Source organism: Eretmochelys imbricata, chromosome 21 (genome assembly GCF_965152235.1).
Source record: "Eretmochelys imbricata isolate rEreImb1 chromosome 21, rEreImb1.hap1, whole genome shotgun sequence".
NCBI lineage: Eukaryota > Metazoa > Chordata > Testudines > Cheloniidae > Eretmochelys > Eretmochelys imbricata.
The window spans coordinates 19,516,940-19,533,142 of NC_135592.1; positions in this window are offsets into that span (position 1 = coordinate 19,516,940).

Consider the following 16,203-nt stretch of genomic DNA (forward strand, 5'->3'; position numbering starts at 1 on the left):
CAGCACCGTGCTGCGGGGAGGAGCCGAGAGTTCAGGGACATGCCGGCTCCCATCGGTCTCCGATACACGCAGGACGCGAACGGACCAGGGTCGTGTCTGGTTGTTTCACTAGCACTGAATGGTGGATCTACCTGAACTCAAACAGCTCAGACACCAGAATCCCAAGCCCAGGGAATTAGTACAGAGGGGTGAGAGAGACTCACAGGTGGTTGAATTTGGTGCTGTTGGTCCATTTCCAGGGCTGACCCTGTTCCCTCCGGAGGCCAATCCAGTGGTCCTGGACACCCTTATGGCGCAGCAGGAACGCTTTCAAGAAAGCCGAGGGACAGCAGGTATCAGCCCCAGCTCCGGTGCTTCCCCACCCCCACCCCTCCAGGGCTCTGTGCCGCAGAGAATCCCAGTCTCATATTCATAGAGTATCAGGGTTGGAAGGGACCTCAGGAGATCTTCTAGTCCCACCCCCATCCCCAATTAAGTCATCCAACAGATTTTTGCCCCATATCCCTAAATGGCCCCCTCAAGAACTGAACTCACAACCCTGGGTTTAGCAGGCCAATGCTCAAACCACTGAGCTATCCCTCCCCCCATATTGAAGAGTGCTCAGTTTATTTTTTTGGGGGGTGGGGGGTGTTCCCCTGCCTTTTGCAAAGTACAAGATCACCCAGGCAGTATTAACCCTCCCCCTGCACAGAGCAGCCCCACCCCTGTGCTCCCAGTCACCCACACCCCAAGTCCCCCTGGGCTGGGGGCAGCTGCTGGGTCTGAGCTCTCTGCAGAGACCTCTCTTCTCACAGATCAGCCCCCGCTCACCACAGCAAGGCAGGAGGAGGGAGCGAGTCAAGCTGAAGTCAGTCTGAGAGGATCCCCTCCTCCCCCGCCTCCTCGGCTGGCTGCTCCTTTCCCATCCCCACAACAGGAGCACTGGCTGGGTTCTCGGTCCCACTCCAGCAGCCAGCAGGCCAGGAGATGCCTGAGCCAGCCCTGCCCTAGACAGAAGCTGTCTCCCTATTTGGGGAGGGGGGAGCGGAGAATGGGCAATCCCTGTGATCACACACAGACAGTAGGGCTCTGGGCCCAGCCACGGCTGTCGTTCAGCAGCTGGAAATTCATTCACTCTGGCCTCCCAGCACGGGAGGGCTCAGAGCTGCTCCTCACCCCACGGGGCAGAGCCCAGGTCCTACTGCAGCAGCCACCACTGTGCCAAGATCAGTGTATGGCAATTCGAGAGTCTCTCACCATTTCCTGCTCACTGTCGATCCCAGCCAGGGAGGCACCCGGGGCAGAGCAGCGGCTCCGGCTGTCAATCCAGCTCCCTTCATCTTTGAGAAATAGTAGCATTTCCCTCGGTATCCCATCCAGCCGTCTGGGCACTAGGGGCCAGCAGGGGGGCACAGATCAGCTGATGAAAGCTGAGATGTCAGCACTGAGAATGAGACAGTCACATGGAGGGTAAGTGTTACACCTAGAATTGTGCATTTGACTGGTACAAAAATTGGTCAACTGACCAGTCAAATCTGTCAAAGAGTGGTCAGATATTTTAAAATACCAATTTATCAGAATTGGTTACCTCCCGCCAGGAACAAAAAAGAGCAAGACGTCATTCTCTCCAGTAGGTTTAGCTTTCGATAGATACGGATCTACCTCATTTTTTTAAAAAAATGTACTTCACTGAGTTATTTTAGCTCAGAAAAAAAAGGCAAAACAATGAAACCAGGTTCCGGAAAACACAAGTGAGGCTCCAAGACACAATCCGAAAGGCAGGCTGCCTCCTACCCCCAGGGCTCTCGCTGGAGTATTTGACTGTGGCCAAACAGGCAGTTAGTTGACCGGCTTGCCAAGCCCATTGGGACCCCCAGCTGGGGCTGGACCATGGCAATCAGACGCAGGGGGACGGAGACGTTTGTCACTGTAAATTTGCCTGGCAAGAAGGATTCCAGGGACACTCCCAGCCTGCGAGGGACTGACACAGCTCAGAGCATTTCACCCCAGGCACAAGATCAACAGCTGGACCTTCAACCTCGCAACAAACAGCAGGTGAACAACTGAGAAGAACTTTGGAACTTTCACGCAGGGACATGAAAGCCACAAGGGGGCACCAGAAACCACAGCAACCGGAAGCGACCTGTTGCACTGTGGGCCAGGAATGATGTAAATTTATTCACCTCCTACCTGCGGACTTTTCTCTCCCCAAACACAGCAGCAAGAAAGGCACTTTCTGGAAGCCCTCACGGCAGTGTAACCCTTTCAGAGCCATGAAAGAGCAGCAGTGGGGTCACCCATAAGTGACACCAAAGAGGATTTGAAAGACCTGTCTAGTTGAGAGGAGTCGGACTCAAACCCCTCCAGACATTTTTGAGCACGTCACTTTTGTTTGCACCACAGTAACTCGGTAGCTGGTTTTCAAGCCTTCCCATGTGGCTGGCGCTCAGCGAGGAACAGACACTCTGAGTCGGGAAGAGTTAGGAAACGTGGCAGCGGTGATCAGAAAACGAGCATGTGTTCGCCTCACGCACAAGGCATGTCTGACCCTGTAGATTTAACTGTCCAGTGCACGGTAGCCCACACCCCTGCCCTACTGAACTGAGCAGAGAAGTCAGTGACTAACAGTTGATGGCACAGGCTGTCTCCAACATCCATCTCCAGGTCAGATGCCACATGTTCTGCAGAGCTCCCTGCACCTGCAGGTGTGTAACCAACCCTAAGCTCACAGATTCCCACCTTACACAGTGAGAGCCAATGCTGCCCATTGCAACAGCCTGCCATTACAGCAGGGAGCTGGGATTCAGGGCCCATCTGTATCAGAGCAATCTGCACCGGTATAATCACAGTGACGCAGTGACATCAGGGCAAACACCTCCTGGAGATGCGCTGGAGCAGTGCGGCTCGCTCTGGTAACTTCCTGCAGCGAACTGCACCAAGGAAAGCTCCTTTGTGCACCAGTGCAGTGTGTCTGCTTTAGCGGTTTGCACCAATTCAACTGCACGGATGTCATGACATCGGCACAGAGGATTCCTAATGCAGACAGAGCTGGATTCAATCCCCTCTGCCAGCTGCTAAACCCTCCTGGGGCCCAGTGATCAGATCCCAGGGCAGTAGAGAAATCCCACCCCCGACAGCCTCCAGCACCCCCTGCCCCAGACGACGGGGGGATACAGCAGGGTTCATGTTCACGGCAAACAGACGCCCTCTGCACGAGCACACGCCGTCTGTGCATCCGAGGGGAGTGAATGGTGCTAAGGGACCCTTCATGGCCACGCTCAGCGATTGGGGGGTTTCCAGACTGCGCTGGTGGAGGGGTCTAGACTGAGCTCTACGGATCATTTCAATAACACAGCAGCACCTGCCGCCCGGCCACAGGCGTGACCTGAAGATCCAGGAAGGCCAGGCTGGTAACCTCAGAGCAACACAGGGAAGGCAAAGGGCTCAGGGATGCGCTGCATCCTGTCCCATTGGACACCCTGGACAGGGACTGTTTCATGGCGCATGGCAAAGGTGACTTGGGTCCAAAGTGCTCAGAGATGGGCTGGGGGGGCTAATGTCAGTCAGATCGTCCCCACACAGAGAGTGCCCAGGTGCCGGGGTCTGGGAGGGAGCAGGAGGAAGGTCGGTGAGGAAGATCCCCCAGGAATCCTCTGTCCCAGGGGCAGAAGCCAGACAGGCCGGGAGGAGAGAGGGACCGTGGTAGGTCACGGGGGAATGGGATGCACGGAGATCGTAGATGGAGGGGAAGGGAGCGGGGCGGGAGCTGGGAACTCACCTGCCAGAGCAATGATGGCAGCGATCAAAGGAGACGATACAACTATCAGTGCAACCACAACTCCACAGGCTGGGCTTTTCTGGCAGTTCCAAGGAGGGTCTGAAACAGACAGACCCGTCAGGCAGGGCTGGGAGGACACGTCTCACTGACAGCAGCGGGGCTGGAGCTGCCCTGGAACATGCACCGTTCTGTCGATTGCTCCTTCCCTCAGACGCTCTGGGAGGGGAGCCCAGAGGGTCAGGCAGACCCCCCCACCAAGGGCAGATGGAGGGTCCATGTCTCCCTAGAGCTACCCTGGGGCTGTTACCAAGATCCGGCTCTGGCTGGGTAGCAGGGCCTCAGAGCAGCAGCCGGGCCATGGTAAGAGCCGCAGCTGTGGGGAACTACAGACCCTCCCCCTGCTCTGGGCAGGGAGCCTGTGGGGAGGGATATGGACCAGGGGCTGCTCTTGGCCCCCCACCCCAGGCAAGTGGAGGGTCATCCACGGCTCCCTGCAACTGCTTGGACTCCAGCTGCCTGCCAGAGGCGGGGTGGGGGGGACCTCAGAGGGAAGAGAACAGGGAGGGGCAGGGCCAGTGACAAAAAGTGGGAGGGCCATGCCCCCTTCCAGCACCCCAGGCAGTCTCAGTGTCTCTCTGCAGCCTGCTCCCAGGCAGAGATTCCCCATTACCTGGGTTCCCTCCAGTCTCCCGGTGTCCATTGCCATTAACCACAACTCCTGCAGCGGCTCTTCGCTCTCAGCAGCCCTAGCTGCTGGCCCCATCGTCTCTCTCAGCGACACTCAGGCCACAGACACTGGAACAGGTGCTGGGCTGGGGTCGGCTCCTCTCGGTCTGAGTGAGTCCGATTTGGCAGCAGCTTTCCAGCTTTTGAAAGTATCTTGTGTCCTCATTGGTCATTTTGGTCAGGTGCCAGCGAGGTTATCCTAGCCTCTTAACCCTTTACAGGTGAAAGGATTTTTCCTCTGGCCAGGAGGGATTTTAAAGGTGTGTACCCTTCCCTTTATATTTATGACACCATCACATACATCTCAGGTTTGCTACAGATCCACCGTCTTCCCATGTAGCACCGTGAGCTGCTGACCCGTTTCTCGTCGTTCAGATATGTGCAGTCACCTCCTCCTCTTAAGTGAAACCTGCAACACAGAAGCCAGGGAGCTGCAGTCAGGCAGAGGCCGGGCATTTCACACCAGTCCCAGCCAGGGGAGCCGTTCTCCACAGTGCAGGCCTGAGTGCGGAGCAGCTACTCTCCCAGCCCCTCAGGAGCAGAGCTCAGGACAGCGGGGGCTTTGCAGAACCGCTGACTGTTCCTGACCCTCTATGCTGAGCAGCCCACAGGGGTGCTGGAGAATGGACAGTCCCCAGCAGGACAGAGAGAATTTGTTAGACTGATTGTCAAAAGGGACCGGCCCTCTAACAAGAGGGGCAGACCATCACCAGAACCAGACGACTGAGCAGGAAAAGCGGGGGACAGGAGGGATCTCGCCTCCTTGAAACACACGGAGCAGAACCAAGATGACACTGAAAGAAGAAATTGCATTCAGGGGTTTCCTTTCTGTTGATCTATAACTCTTGAGCTTTCCATTGGGGATGAGGGGAAAAGAGAGTGTTGAAGAAGTTCCTTTGTGAAAGCATGTGTTCCTTGTTTGTAACCCTCACGTGACTCTCCCAGAGTTCATCTGGTGTGGAGGGTGGAGCTCTAGGGACAACATGACTCTCGGGAGATTTGGGAGGGTTCAGCACTGGTTTTGGATCCTACAGCAGCTGATCTGCAGGGTCCCACATCCTAAGGAGCATACCAGACAGGGAGTCTGTACCCCAGGAGAGTGCCACAGAGGCCCGAACTCAGGACAGTGTCTGGTAGCTCTTCAGACCCAGTGAGGCTGGAAGCAGGTGGGATCCAAAGGTTGGGTCCAATACAGCAGAATGGGGACTGTCCATTGGGGAGCCCTGACCCAGCGCCAAAAGAGCCTGATTTTTCAAAGTACTGAAGTAACCCAGACCAGAGAAGTGGGGGGGTCTCCATCCCCCTCTAATGGCTGGCCTGCAAAAGAGCTTTATCAATGGGGGGGGGGGTTCAGTTAAAGAAGTGGATTCTTTTGCTCCTATGGCAGAGGCTCATGCTTCTAGTCCTGAAGTCCCAGGGTTCAAGCAGCGCTGGTTTTGTGATCACACTTGGAGCCCACTGAAACCCATCACGGGGTGTTGGCTGGACAGCCATCACTACTGTACCCCGTTCCCGTGGGAGCCCCAGGCGTCCAGCACCTGTGAACCGCAGGCTCCTTTAACATCGGTGCCTTGTTGCGGATTCAGAGGCCTCACCAGCCAAGTCACTCAAACCTGCCGGCTGCAATCCCCAGCGGGACCTGCACCTGCAATGCAGTGCTCAACATGCTGCCCTCTCTAGCAGCCACTGTTAACCTGAGCTCCCTGCTGCCTCCTTTCCGCAGGGGAGGTCAGACACCCCAGGGACCTTGCTGAAGAGGGCTGGGGGAGAACAGCGAGTGTCCCAGCTGAAATCCCAGCACGCTGCGAGGGCACCTCTGGCTGTGGCGGGCTCTGTCTCCGGCCCAGCACCGTGCTGCGGGGAGGAGCCGAGAGTTCAGGGACATGCCGGCTCCCATCGGTCTCCGATACACGCAGGACGCGAACGGACCAGGGTCGTGTCTGGTTGTTTCACTAGCACTGAATGGTGGATCTACCTGAACTCAAACAGCTCAGACACCAGAATCCCAAGCCCAGGGAATTAGTACAGAGGGGTGAGAGAGACTCACAGGTGGTTGAATTTGGTGCTGTTGGTCCATTTCCAGGGCTGACCCTGTTCCCTCCGGAGGCCAATCCAGTGGTCCTGGACACCCTTATGGCGCAGCAGGAACGCTTTCAAGAAAGCCGAGGGACAGCAGGTATCAGCCCCAGCTCCGGTGCTTCCCCACCCCCACCCCTCCAGGGCTCTGTGCCGCAGAGAATCCCAGTCTCATATTCATAGAGTATCAGGGTTGGAAGGGACCTCAGGAGATCTTCTAGTCCCACCCCCATCCCCAATTAAGTCATCCAACAGATTTTTGCCCCATATCCCTAAATGGCCCCCTCAAGAACTGAACTCACAACCCTGGGTTTAGCAGGCCAATGCTCAAACCACTGAGCTATCCCTCCCCCCATATTGAAGAGTGCTCAGTTTATTTTTTTGGGGGGTGGGGGGTGTTCCCCTGCCTTTTGCAAAGTACAAGATCACCCAGGCAGTATTAACCCTCCCCCTGCACAGAGCAGCCCCACCCCTGTGCTCCCAGTCACCCACACCCCAAGTCCCCCTGGGCTGGGGGCAGCTGCTGGGTCTGAGCTCTCTGCAGAGACCTCTCTTCTCACAGATCAGCCCCCGCTCACCACAGCAAGGCAGGAGGAGGGAGCGAGTCAAGCTGAAGTCAGTCTGAGAGGATCCCCTCCTCCCCCGCCTCCTCGGCTGGCTGCTCCTTTCCCATCCCCACAACAGGAGCACTGGCTGGGTTCTCGGTCCCACTCCAGCAGCCAGCAGGCCAGGAGATGCCTGAGCCAGCCCTGCCCTAGACAGAAGCTGTCTCCCTATTTGGGGAGGGGGGAGCGGAGAATGGGCAATCCCTGTGATCACACACAGACAGTAGGGCTCTGGGCCCAGCCACGGCTGTCGTTCAGCAGCTGGAAATTCATTCACTCTGGCCTCCCAGCACGGGAGGGCTCAGAGCTGCTCCTCACCCCACGGGGCAGAGCCCAGGTCCTACTGCAGCAGCCACCACTGTGCCAAGATCAGTGTATGGCAATTCGAGAGTCTCTCACCATTTCCTGCTCACTGTCGATCCCAGCCAGGGAGGCACCCGGGGCAGAGCAGCGGCTCCGGCTGTCAATCCAGCTCCCTTCATCTTTGAGAAATAGTAGCATTTCCCTCGGTATCCCATCCAGCCGTCTGGGCACTAGGGGCCAGCAGGGGGGCACAGATCAGCTGATGAAAGCTGAGATGTCAGCACTGAGAATGAGACAGTCACATGGAGGGTAAGTGTTACACCTAGAATTGTGCATTTGACTGGTACAAAAATTGGTCAACTGACCAGTCAAATCTGTCAAAGAGTGGTCAGATATTTTAAAATACCAATTTATCAGAATTGGTTACCTCCCGCCAGGAACAAAAAAGAGCAAGACGTCATTCTCTCCAGTAGGTTTAGCTTTCGATAGATACGGATCTACCTCATTTTTTTAAAAAAATGTACTTCACTGAGTTATTTTAGCTCAGAAAAAAAAGGCAAAACAATGAAACCAGGTTCCGGAAAACACAAGTGAGGCTCCAAGACACAATCCGAAAGGCAGGCTGCCTCCTACCCCCAGGGCTCTCGCTGGAGTATTTGACTGTGGCCAAACAGGCAGTTAGTTGACCGGCTTGCCAAGCCCATTGGGACCCCCAGCTGGGGCTGGACCATGGCAATCAGACGCAGGGGGACGGAGACGTTTGTCACTGTAAATTTGCCTGGCAAGAAGGATTCCAGGGACACTCCCAGCCTGCGAGGGACTGACACAGCTCAGAGCATTTCACCCCAGGCACAAGATCAACAGCTGGACCTTCAACCTCGCAACAAACAGCAGGTGAACAACTGAGAAGAACTTTGGAACTTTCACGCAGGGACATGAAAGCCACAAGGGGGCACCAGAAACCACAGCAACCGGAAGCGACCTGTTGCACTGTGGGCCAGGAATGATGTAAATTTATTCACCTCCTACCTGCGGACTTTTCTCTCCCCAAACACAGCAGCAAGAAAGGCACTTTCTGGAAGCCCTCACGGCAGTGTAACCCTTTCAGAGCCATGAAAGAGCAGCAGTGGGGTCACCCATAAGTGACACCAAAGAGGATTTGAAAGACCTGTCTAGTTGAGAGGAGTCGGACTCAAACCCCTCCAGACATTTTTGAGCACGTCACTTTTGTTTGCACCACAGTAACTCGGTAGCTGGTTTTCAAGCCTTCCCATGTGGCTGGCGCTCAGCGAGGAACAGACACTCTGAGTCGGGAAGAGTTAGGAAACGTGGCAGCGGTGATCAGAAAACGAGCATGTGTTCGCCTCACGCACAAGGCATGTCTGACCCTGTAGATTTAACTGTCCAGTGCACGGTAGCCCACACCCCTGCCCTACTGAACTGAGCAGAGAAGTCAGTGACTAACAGTTGATGGCACAGGCTGTCTCCAACATCCATCTCCAGGTCAGATGCCACATGTTCTGCAGAGCTCCCTGCACCTGCAGGTGTGTAACCAACCCTAAGCTCACAGATTCCCACCTTACACAGTGAGAGCCAATGCTGCCCATTGCAACAGCCTGCCATTACAGCAGGGAGCTGGGATTCAGGGCCCATCTGTATCAGAGCAATCTGCACCGGTATAATCACAGTGACGCAGTGACATCAGGGCAAACACCTCCTGGAGATGCGCTGGAGCAGTGCGGCTCGCTCTGGTAACTTCCTGCAGCGAACTGCACCAAGGAAAGCTCCTTTGTGCACCAGTGCAGTGTGTCTGCTTTAGCGGTTTGCACCAATTCAACTGCACGGATGTCATGACATCGGCACAGAGGATTCCTAATGCAGACAGAGCTGGATTCAATCCCCTCTGCCAGCTGCTAAACCCTCCTGGGGCCCAGTGATCAGATCCCAGGGCAGTAGAGAAATCCCACCCCCGACAGCCTCCAGCACCCCCTGCCCCAGACGACGGGGGGATACAGCAGGGTTCATGTTCACGGCAAACAGACGCCCTCTGCACGAGCACACGCCGTCTGTGCATCCGAGGGGAGTGAATGGTGCTAAGGGACCCTTCATGGCCACGCTCAGCGATTGGGGGGTTTCCAGACTGCGCTGGTGGAGGGGTCTAGACTGAGCTCTACGGATCATTTCAATAACACAGCAGCACCTGCCGCCCGGCCACAGGCGTGACCTGAAGATCCAGGAAGGCCAGGCTGGTAACCTCAGAGCAACACAGGGAAGGCAAAGGGCTCAGGGATGCGCTGCATCCTGTCCCATTGGACACCCTGGACAGGGACTGTTTCATGGCGCATGGCAAAGGTGACTTGGGTCCAAAGTGCTCAGAGATGGGCTGGGGGGGCTAATGTCAGTCAGATCGTCCCCACACAGAGAGTGCCCAGGTGCCGGGGTCTGGGAGGGAGCAGGAGGAAGGTCGGTGAGGAAGATCCCCCAGGAATCCTCTGTCCCAGGGGCAGAAGCCAGACAGGCCGGGAGGAGAGAGGGACCGTGGTAGGTCACGGGGGAATGGGATGCACGGAGATCGTAGATGGAGGGGAAGGGAGCGGGGCGGGAGCTGGGAACTCACCTGCCAGAGCAATGATGGCAGCGATCAAAGGAGACGATACAACTATCAGTGCAACCACAACTCCACAGGCTGGGCTTTTCTGGCAGTTCCAAGGAGGGTCTGAAACAGACAGACCCGTCAGGCAGGGCTGGGAGGACACGTCTCACTGACAGCAGCGGGGCTGGAGCTGCCCTGGAACATGCACCGTTCTGTCGATTGCTCCTTCCCTCAGACGCTCTGGGAGGGGAGCCCAGAGGGTCAGGCAGACCCCCCCACCAAGGGCAGATGGAGGGTCCATGTCTCCCTAGAGCTACCCTGGGGCTGTTACCAAGATCCGGCTCTGGCTGGGTAGCAGGGCCTCAGAGCAGCAGCCGGGCCATGGTAAGAGCCGCAGCTGTGGGGAACTACAGACCCTCCACATGCTCTGGGCAGGGAGCCTGTGGGGAGGGATACGGACCAGGGGCTGCTCTTGGCCCCCCACCCCAGGCAAGTGGAGGGTCATCCACGGCTCCCTGCAACTGCTTGGACTCCAGCTGCCTGCCAGAGGCGGGGTGGGGGGGACCTCAGGGGGAAGAGAACAGGGAGGGGCAGGGCCAGTGACAAAAAGTGGGAGGGCCATGCCCCCTTCCAGCACCCCAGGCAGTCTCAGTGTCTCTCTGCAGCCTGCTCCCAGGCAGAGATTCCCCATTACCTGGGTTCCCTCCAGTCTCCCGGTGTCCATTGCCATTAACCACAACTCCTGCAGCGGCTCTTCGCTCTCAGCAGCCCTAGCTGCTGGCCCCATCGTCTCTCTCAGCGACACTCAGGCCACAGACGCTGGAACAGGTGCTGGGCTGGGGTCGGCTCCTCTCGGTCTGAGTGAGTCCGATTTGGCAGCAGCTTTCCAGCTTTTGAAAGTATCTTGTGTCCTCATTGGTCATTTTGGTCAGGTGCCAGCGAGGTTATCCTAGCCTCTTAACCCTTTACAGGTGAAAGGATTTTTCCTCTGGCCAGGAGGGATTTTAAAGGTGTGCACCCTTCCCTTTATATTTATGACACCATCACATACATCTCAGGTTTGCTACAGATCCACCGTCTTCCCATGTAGCACCGTGAGCTGCTGACCCGTTTCTCGTCGTTCAGATATGTGCAGTCACCTCCTCCTCTTAAGTGAAACCTGCAACACAGAAGCCAGGGAGCTGCAGTCAGGCAGAGGCCGGGCATTTCACACCAGTCCCAGCCAGGGGAGCCGTTCTCCACAGTGCAGGCCTGAGTGCGGAGCAGCTACTCTCCCAGCCCCTCAGGAGCAGAGCTCAGGACAGCGGGGGCTTTGCAGAACCGCTGACTGTTCCTGACCCTCTATGCTGAGCAGCCCACAGGGGTGCTGGAGAATGGACAGTCCCCAGCAGGACAGAGAGAATTTGTTAGACTGATTGTCAAAAGGGACCGGCCCTCTAACAAGAGGGGCAGACCATCACCAGAACCAGACGACTGAGCAGGAAAAGCGGGGGACAGGAGGGATCTCGCCTCCTTGAAACACATGGAGCAGAACCAAGATGACACTGAAAGAAGAAATTGCATTCAGGGGTTTCCTTTCTGTTGATCTATAACTCTTGAGCTTTCCATTGGGGATGGGGGAAAAAGAGAGTGTTGAAGAAGTTCCTTTGTGAAAGCATGTGTTCCTTGTTTGTAACCCTCACGTGACTCTCCCAGAGTTCATCTGGTGTGGAGGGTGGAGCTCTAGGGACAACATGACTCTCGGGAGATTTGGGAGGGTTCAGCACTGGTTTTGGATCCTACAGCAGCTGATCTGCAGGGTCCCACATCCTAAGGAGCATACCAGACAGGGAGTCTGTACCCCAGGAGAGTGCCACAGAGGCCCGAACTCAGGACAGTGTCTGGTAGCTCTTCAGACCCAGTGAGGCTGGAAGCAGGTGGGATCCAAAGGTTGGGTCCAATACAGCAGAATGGGGACTGTCCATTGGGGAGCCCTGACCCAGCGCCAAAAGAGCCTGATTTTTCAAAGTACTGAAGTAACCCAGACCAGAGAAGTGGGGGGGTCTCCATCCCCCTCTAATGGCTGGCCTGCAAAAGAGCTTTATCAATGGGGGGGGGGGTTCAGTTAAAGAAGTGGATTCTTTTGCTCCTATGGCAGAGGCTCATGCTTCTAGTCCTGAAGTCCCAGGGTTCAAGCAGCGCTGGTTTTGTGATCACACTTGGAGCCCACTGAAACCCATCACGGGGTGTTGGCTGGACAGCCATCACTACTGTACCCCGTTCCCGTGGGAGCCCCAGGCGTCCAGCACCTGTGAACCGCAGGCTCCTTTAACATCGGTGCCTTGTTGCGGATTCAGAGGCCTCACCAGCCAAGTCACTCAAACCTGCCGGCTGCAATCCCCAGCGGGACCTGCACCTGCAATGCAGTGCTCAACATGCTGCCCTCTCTAGCAGCCACTGTTAACCTGAGCTCCCTGCTGCCTCCTTTCCGCAGGGGAGGTCAGACACCCCAGGGACCTTGCTGAAGAGGGCTGGGGGAGAACAGCGAGTGTCCCAGCTGAAATCCCAGCACGCTGCGAGGGCACCTCTGGCTGTGGCGGGCTCTGTCTCCGGCCCAGCACCGTGCTGCGGGGAGGAGCCGAGAGTTCAGGGACATGCCGGCTCCCATCGGTCTCCGATACACGCAGGACGCGAACGGACCAGGGTCGTGTCTGGTTGTTTCACTAGCACTGAATGGTGGATCTACCTGAACTCAAACAGCTCAGACACCAGAATCCCAAGCCCAGGGAATTAGTACAGAGGGGTGAGAGAGACTCACAGGTGGTTGAATTTGGTGCTGTTGGTCCATTTCCAGGGCTGACCCTGTTCCCTCCGGAGGCCAATCCAGTGGTCCTGGACACCCTTATGGCGCAGCAGGAACGCTTTCAAGAAAGCCGAGGGACAGCAGGTATCAGCCCCAGCTCCGGTGCTTCCCCACCCCCACCCCTCCAGGGCTCTGTGCCGCAGAGAATCCCAGTCTCATATTCATAGAGTATCAGGGTTGGAAGGGACCTCAGGAGATCTTCTAGTCCCACCCCCATCCCCAATTAAGTCATCCAACAGATTTTTGCCCCATATCCCTAAATGGCCCCCTCAAGAACTGAACTCACAACCCTGGGTTTAGCAGGCCAATGCTCAAACCACTGAGCTATCCCTCCCCCCATATTGAAGAGTGCTCAGTTTATTTTTTTGGGGGGTGGGGGGTGTTCCCCTGCCTTTTGCAAAGTACAAGATCACCCAGGCAGTATTAACCCTCCCCCTGCACAGAGCAGCCCCACCCCTGTGCTCCCAGTCACCCACACCCCAAGTCCCCCTGGGCTGGGGGCAGCTGCTGGGTCTGAGCTCTCTGCAGAGACCTCTCTTCTCACAGATCAGCCCCCGCTCACCACAGCAAGGCAGGAGGAGGGAGCGAGTCAAGCTGAAGTCAGTCTGAGAGGATCCCCTCCTCCCCCGCCTCCTCGGCTGGCTGCTCCTTTCCCATCCCCACAACAGGAGCACTGGCTGGGTTCTCGGTCCCACTCCAGCAGCCAGCAGGCCAGGAGATGCCTGAGCCAGCCCTGCCCTAGACAGAAGCTGTCTCCCTATTTGGGGAGGGGGGAGCGGAGAATGGGCAATCCCTGTGATCACACACAGACAGTAGGGCTCTGGGCCCAGCCACGGCTGTCGTTCAGCAGCTGGAAATTCATTCACTCTGGCCTCCCAGCACGGGAGGGCTCAGAGCTGCTCCTCACCCCACGGGGCAGAGCCCAGGTCCTACTGCAGCAGCCACCACTGTGCCAAGATCAGTGTATGGCAATTCGAGAGTCTCTCACCATTTCCTGCTCACTGTCGATCCCAGCCAGGGAGGCACCCGGGGCAGAGCAGCGGCTCCGGCTGTCAATCCAGCTCCCTTCATCTTTGAGAAATAGTAGCATTTCCCTCGGTATCCCATCCAGCCGTCTGGGCACTAGGGGCCAGCAGGGGGGCACAGATCAGCTGATGAAAGCTGAGATGTCAGCACTGAGAATGAGACAGTCACATGGAGGGTAAGTGTTACACCTAGAATTGTGCATTTGACTGGTACAAAAATTGGTCAACTGACCAGTCAAATCTGTCAAAGAGTGGTCAGATATTTTAAAATACCAATTTATCAGAATTGGTTACCTCCCGCCAGGAACAAAAAAGAGCAAGACGTCATTCTCTCCAGTAGGTTTAGCTTTCGATAGATACGGATCTACCTCATTTTTTTAAAAAAATGTACTTCACTGAGTTATTTTAGCTCAGAAAAAAAAGGCAAAACAATGAAACCAGGTTCCGGAAAACACAAGTGAGGCTCCAAGACACAATCCGAAAGGCAGGCTGCCTCCTACCCCCAGGGCTCTCGCTGGAGTATTTGACTGTGGCCAAACAGGCAGTTAGTTGACTGGCTTGCCAAGCCCATTGGGACCCCCAGCTGGGGCTGGACCATGGCAATCAGACGCAGGGGGACGGAGACGTTTGTCACTGTAAATTTGCCTGGCAAGAAGGATTCCAGGGACACTCCCAGCCTGCGAGGGACTGACACAGCTCAGAGCATTTCACCCCAGGCACAAGATCAACAGCTGGACCTTCAACCTCGCAACAAACAGCAGGTGAACAACTGAGAAGAACTTTGGAACTTTCACGCAGGGACATGAAAGCCACAAGGGGGCACCAGAAACCACAGCAACCGGAAGCGACCTGTTGCACTGTGGGCCAGGAATGATGTAAATTTATTCACCTCCTACCTGCGGACTTTTCTCTCCCCAAACACAGCAGCAAGAAAGGCACTTTCTGGAAGCCCTCACGGCAGTGTAACCCTTTCAGAGCCATGAAAGAGCAGCAGTGGGGTCACCCATAAGTGACACCAAAGAGGATTTGAAAGACCTGTCTAGTTGAGAGGAGTCGGACTCAAACCCCTCCAGACATTTTTGAGCACGTCACTTTTGTTTGCACCACAGTAACTCGGTAGCTGGTTTTCAAGCCTTCCCATGTGGCTGGCGCTCAGCGAGGAACAGACACTCTGAGTCGGGAAGAGTTAGGAAACGTGGCAGCGGTGATCAGAAAACGAGCATGTGTTCGCCTCACGCACAAGGCATGTCTGACCCTGTAGATTTAACTGTCCAGTGCACGGTAGCCCACACCCCTGCCCTACTGAACTGAGCAGAGAAGTCAGTGACTAACAGTTGATGGCACAGGCTGTCTCCAACATCCATCTCCAGGTCAGATGCCACATGTTCTGCAGAGCTCCCTGCACCTGCAGGTGTGTAACCAACCCTAAGCTCACAGATTCCCACCTTACACAGTGAGAGCCAATGCTGCCCATTGCAACAGCCTGCCATTACAGCAGGGAGCTGGGATTCAGGGCCCATCTGTATCAGAGCAATCTGCACCGGTATAATCACAGTGACGCAGTGACATCAGGGCAAACACCTCCTGGAGATGCGCTGGAGCAGTGCGGCTCGCTCTGGTAACTTCCTGCAGCGAACTGCACCAAGGAAAGCTCCTTTGTGCACCAGTGCAGTGTGTCTGCTTTAGCGGTTTGCACCAATTCAACTGCACGGATGTCATGACATCGGCACAGAGGATTCCTAATGCAGACAGAGCTGGATTCAATCCCCTCTGCCAGCTGCTAAACCCTCCTGGGGCCCAGTGATCAGATCCCAGGGCAGTAGAGAAATCCCACCCCCGACAGCCTCCAGCACCCCCTGCCCCAGACGACGGGGGGATACAGCAGGGTTCATGTTCACGGCAAACAGACGCCCTCTGCACGAGCACACGCCGTCTGTGCATCCGAGGGGAGTGAATGGTGCTAAGGGACCCTTCATGGCCACGCTCAGCGATTGGGGGGTTTCCAGACTGCGCTGGTGGAGGGGTCTAGACTGAGCTCTACGGATCATTTCAATAACACAGCAGCACCTGCCGCCCGGCCACAGGCGTGACCTGAAGATCCAGGAAGGCCAGGCTGGTAACCTCAGAGCAACACAGGGAAGGCAAAGGGCTCAGGGATGCGCTGCATCCTGTCCCATTGGACACCCTGGACAGGGACTGTTTCATGGCGCATGGCAAAGGTGACTTGGGTCCAAAGTGCTCAGAGATGGGCTGGGGGGGCTAATGTCAGTCAGATC